We start from the raw sequence: 6,000 nt of genomic DNA, 5'->3' as shown, positions 1-6,000 counted from the left end.
TTCTTAAATTTAGTGACTTTTCCGGTTTTTTATTGAAAAAAAAAAAGATTTTGGCTGATGAAAGTATGACTGCTTTTTGATCTTAATTATGAATTTTTTTAGTACTCTGTGTGAGTGTGTTTTTTCTGACAAGGGAGAAAAAGAGAATTTGGGGCCCGGGGGGAAAGTATCACTTTGTCCAAGCCATTAACATTTTGCGAGTAGAAATATCACTCACGCAAGACGTGAGAAGCACGACTAGATCAACAAAGTAGATTAATTATTGAAAGTGCGTCAGCTAATGAGTCCAAATACAAACAGATCACATCAATCCACTAGCTAGGTAAGAAATTAGTCATCACAAGTACCAGATCGGTTATTTTCATATTTGCATTGAAGAATATCAATATGGGTTCTATATTCTTCGATCAATAGAGCAAAAATTAGCTAGGAAAACGGGAAAAAGATGAGGTGACCATTAACTTGATTTCGGTGTCGTTTACAAATTACACAATTTGTTTAGCATTTTTATAAAAAACATTCTTAACTTAAAACTATGGGAAAAATACACTTTACTCCCCCTGAAGTTGTACACCTAGGTTGATTTTACCTCCAATGTTTTAATTTTTTCAATTTACACACCCCCCCCCCCCAAACTTTAATTTTTTTGCAATTTTGCCATTTTGTTAAAATTGTCTGTTATTTTGTACGGAATCTGCAACACGTGCGCTGCACGTGCAACCCCGCTGAAAATTATTCCTGTAATTCCCTCAACCCCACGCGGTATGAAAAACCCACACATATCCTCCACGTGTTAAAGAAAAAAAAAACACAAAAAAACATAAGAAAAAAAGCCCTACCCCGTCGCTTTCCCCCCAACCGCACGCATATCCTCTACGTGTTAAAAAAAAAAAAGACAAAAAACATAAGAACAAAACCCTACCCCGTCGCTTTCCCCCCAACCCCACACAAATCACTTTACACAGCTGTAGTGCCGTATCAAACGAAGTGGTCTAGAATCTTCTACACGGTTGATTCCGTCTTGGTCATCTTCGGAATACCCAAACGAGGTAATCAATGTCTTCTTTAAGTTTGTTTTTTCCCCGAAAGCAATGTTCCTTATCCTTTCTTGTTTGGGTAAACCGATTGTTTTTGTAAAATTGGGATTTTGGTAAATGTTTGTTTGTTTGTGGATTTGTTTAGTGGATTGTGAGAGTACATGGTATTTGGCTCATTTTTTGTGGATTGTTCCTTTATGTGCAATAAAATTTTTTGTTGGGTCGTTGTTTGGTAAAAGACAAAACCCTAGGTAGCGCCATTTTGCTTCCACATGATATTTAATTATTTGGGTAACATTGGGTGCATGTGGTTTTTTTTTTTTTTTTTTCTCAAAAAGCAATGTTCCTTTTCCTATCTTGTTTGGGTAAACCGATTGTTTTTATGAAATTGGGATTTGGGTAAATGTTTGTTTGTTTGTGGATTTGTTTAGTGGATTTTGAGAGCACATGGTATTTGGCTCATTTTTTGTGGATTGTTCCTTTATGTGCATTAAAATTTTCTGTTGGGTCGTTGTTTGGTAAAAGACAAAACCTTAGGTGGGGCCATTTTGCTTCCACATGATATTTAATTGTTTGGGTAACGTTGGGTGCACGTGAGTTGCAATTTCATTTTAGTGGTCTCATATGACTTTGTTGTAACTTTTCCCTACAAACTGTACAGGTGTGTGTTACTTTTGATTAAATATTGGGAAAAATAGTGTAGATGTGTGCGTTACTTTTGATTAAAAATTAGGGAAAATTGTGTAGATGTGTGTGTTACTTTTGATTAAATGTTTTGGGAATTGTTAATGTGTAACACGTTTGGATTAATTATTGAGTTAGGGTTTTAGTTAAGTTATAATTAAATTTAAAGTTAAGTATATATGGTTTATTTACTAAAGTTAAGCACATAATTGTTCATTTGTTTAGGAATAAGAGATAATGGGGATTAACTGAAACATATAAAATGTCTTCCTAAATATTTTGTATCTGATTAAATGCTGCATTTTACTTATCCACTTGTAGGATGGGTACTTCCAATTTGGTGTTTGAGGTGCGGTACCGGGGTAAGTTCGATTGGCACTTTGGGCGTGTTTATGTGGGGGGTGAGGTTGCAGTCCACCACGAGAGTTATGACCCTGACAAATTGTCTTATTTTGAGTTGAAAGATATGTTAAAAGAGTATGGATATAGCTCAGGAGACTTGATGTATTTTAAACACCCTGAAAAGGGTTTAGATGATGGGTTGTACTTGATAACATCTGACCATGATGTTATGTACATGGCTACTTGTCATACTGGTCATTACATTGTGCATTTATATGTACAATCTTTTGTAGAGAGGGAAGGTGGTGAGGGTGATGACGATTATTGTGACGATGATGACGATGATAATGGTGAATGTAGGATCTATTTGAATGACCCCTGGTGGGCAGATAAACTTAGTGACAATGATGATCTATTTGATGTTGATGTGGATGATGGTGACGATGGGGTTGGTCCATCCAAAGGGACTATTAATAGGGATAGGATACACTTTAAAGATGGTAATGGTGCTGGTGCTAGTAGGGATGGTGAGGATGAGGTTGAGGTTGAGGTTGAGGTTGAGGTTGAGGATAAGGATGAGAATGCAGATGAGGTTGAGGATGAGGAGGAGAAACATATTGATGGAAGTCATAAGGTACAAAGTGTCGAAAAAAATGCTTTTTTTTGAAGATGATGAGGAGGATGATGACACTAACTCAGATATGGGTAGAAGTGACATATTAGTGTCACCTATACCTAGTGATGAAAAAGATGAAGCAACATCTCTCCCTACCAATTGTGACTTCCATGCCGTGGACCTAAAGGATCCAACTTTGAAGCTTAAAATGAGATTTTCAAACATACAACAGTTTAGGGAGGCTGTAAAAGAATAGAATGTTAAGAGGGGGAAGGACATCTATTTCAAAAAAAAAAATGAAAGAATGAAGTGTATAGCTGTGTGTAGAGATGATAAGTGTCAATACCGAGTGTATGCCCAACAAATGGAGGATGAAGTGTCCATCCAAATTAGGTCTATGCAACCCAAACATGTTTGTGGCAGGAAATGCAAGAGTTCAATAGTTAACTCCACTTGGATAGCAAATCAACTGATTAAGAAGTTTAAGGTTCAACCAAACATGCCTTTGAAAGTGATACAACATGAGGTGAAGGAAAATTGGAGGGTTGATGTGACTCCGAGCATACTGTATCGGGCTAGGAGAAAAGCTGGGAAAAAAAATTATGGTAAATTGGAGGATCAATATGATAGGTTGTGGGACTTCTGTGAGATCTTGAGAAAAACCAATAAGGGTACTTGTATGAAGATGAAGGTTGAGAGACCAAACCCTAATTTGCCTCATAAGTTTCAAAGATTATACCTTTCTCTAGATACAATGAAGAAATGATTTATAGAGGGTTGTAGGCCTATAATAGGGGTGGATGGATGCTTCCTTAAAGGTCCATTTAAGGGTCAACTCTTGGCTGCTGTGAGTAGGGATGACAACAACAACATGTACCCTATTGCATTTGCTGTTGTTGAAGCTAAGATGAAAGGCAGTTGGATTTGATTCTTGGAAACCCTTGTCTCAGATCTTGGGACACATGATCGGCATGTTAGGCTTACATTTATTTCTGACCGAAAGAAGGTAAGAATTATTACCTTATTATTTCTTAATCTTTTTTATTTTTTATTTTTAAAAAATAAAATGTTTTGCCTCATTCTAACTATATTGTCTCATATGTTTTATTTTTGTAGGGCCTTATACCTGCATTGAATGAAGTGCTTCCAACGATAGACCACTAGTTTTTTGTTAGGCATCTCTATGCCAACTTTAAAAATGAAGAGCATAAAGGAATAGCATTGATGGATATGCTATGGGGTGCAACATCTGCTTACACTAAATGAGAGTTTACTGCCTATATGGAGGAGTTGGAGCGAATGAACAAAGATGCCTACGAGTACTTGAACAAGGTGGACCCTAGTTGCTGGTCAAGAGCATGGTTTTGTGAGTATTCTAAGTGTGACCTCCTTGCTAACAACATTTGTGGGTGTTTCAATTCCTATATTCTTAAAGCCCATGACAAACCCATACTGACAATGCTTGAGATGATAAGGAAAAAACTAATGAGAAGGTATCATGCTAAAAGAGAGGGCATTGAGAAATTGATCGGAAAGTTATGTCCTAGGATAGTCACGAAACTGGAAGAAATTGGGATAGCTGCATCAGATTGTGTTGCAGTTTATGCTGGGGAAAACATGTTTGAGGTTACTTGTCCGATTGGGAAACAATTTGTGGTGGACTTGAGAAGGAAGTTATGTGGTTGTAGGCAATGGAAAATTACCGGTATCCTATGTCCTCATGCATTTTGTGCTATACTATATGATTGCGGGGATCCTGAGGATTATGTGGATGAGTGTTATACAATAGAGAGGTACAAGAAGGCATATGCCAATATTATCTACCCAATGCCTAGTGAGGAACAGTGGATCAAGACACAACATGACCATTTGGAATCCCCTAGCTCAAGAGTGCAGCCGGGTAGACCTAAGAAGCAAAGAAAGAGGGGTCTAGATGAGAGTAGAGATCCAAAAAATTCATATAGAATGAGAAAATTTGGAACAAGGATGAGATGCTCTAAGTGTAAGGTTATGGGACATAACAAAATGGCATGTCCAAGCAAAAGGAGTGGGGCATCCAGTTATTAAGGACCTACCACACCTGCATCAAGTGTAAGTTATTTATATAGGAGTTTACGGTCTTTACTTTATGTATTTGTTTCTAATAAATTTTTAATTCTATACTTGTCATAATTGTGTTTTTATTTATTGCTTTTAATTTTTAGTTTCACTTACTTGATAGGCACAAACCGTTGGTTCGAGGAAGAGTACAATGACTAAACATATACAAAGAAAGAGGGGACCACAGAAGGTTAATTGAATAAGTTGTAATTGTAACATTATTTATGATTGTCTATTCAATAATATGTACGTAGTTGACATTTGTTTGTGTTTATTGGTTGATATATGAGGGCAACAAACGCTAGTAACCATGGTAGTCCACAAGTTGGTATCCGTCATGGTCTAGAAGGTGCTGCCAATGTTTATGTGCTAAAGGTACTTTACTAAGCTGTATTTTTGTGCATATACCTCATCGTACTTTAAATTTGTGTAACATCCTTATTCTTTATTTTTAATATATTCCATACTTTTTTTCCTTAGATGAAGAGTACGATTAGTGATAATGCAGTTGCTATGAGACATGCATATACCTCATCATACTTTGAATTTGTGTAACATTCTTATTCTTTATTTTTAATATATTCCATACTTTTTTTCCAAAGATGAAGAGTATGATTAGTGATAATGCAGCTGCTATGAGACAGGTTCCACCCCAGGCCCACTTGCTTCAAGGACTCGACAGTCAGACAAGTTGAAGGGAATTTGCCGTAGCATTCCCATAAATATAGGTGTACCTATTCATATTGATCTTACTCGTGAGGTTGCATCCAATCATGCAGCAACCCAACCCAAAGGCAAATGTATTGTGACAATGATAGAGAAGGGCATTGCAATCATGAAAGCCAAGAAGAAAAAGATAAAGCCTAATTGGAAACACTATGAACTATTGGATGATAGCTTTTGATGTGAACAAGGTTTTAAAAGGCCTTTTTGATGTAATTTGTGATTTTCTATGTATTTTGAAACTCTTTTCCATACTTTTGGAATCAATGGTGTATATGATGATAAAGCCTAATTGAAAACATTAGGACTATTTGATGATAGCTTTTTGATGTGAACAAGGTTTTAACCTTTTTCATGTAATTTGTCAATTGACTTGTATTTTGAAATACTTTCATTTATTTTGGTATTATGATAGCCTATTATGATACCAATTAAAAATCGATCTATGTTTAATTGGTAATTTATGGTGTAGCAAGACTTATTTAAAATTTAGTTTTC

Source organism: Corylus avellana, chromosome ca2, assembly GCF_901000735.1.
Source record: "Corylus avellana chromosome ca2, CavTom2PMs-1.0".
NCBI lineage: Eukaryota > Viridiplantae > Streptophyta > Magnoliopsida > Fagales > Betulaceae > Corylus > Corylus avellana.
Note: the sequence above shows the minus strand (reverse complement) of the source record.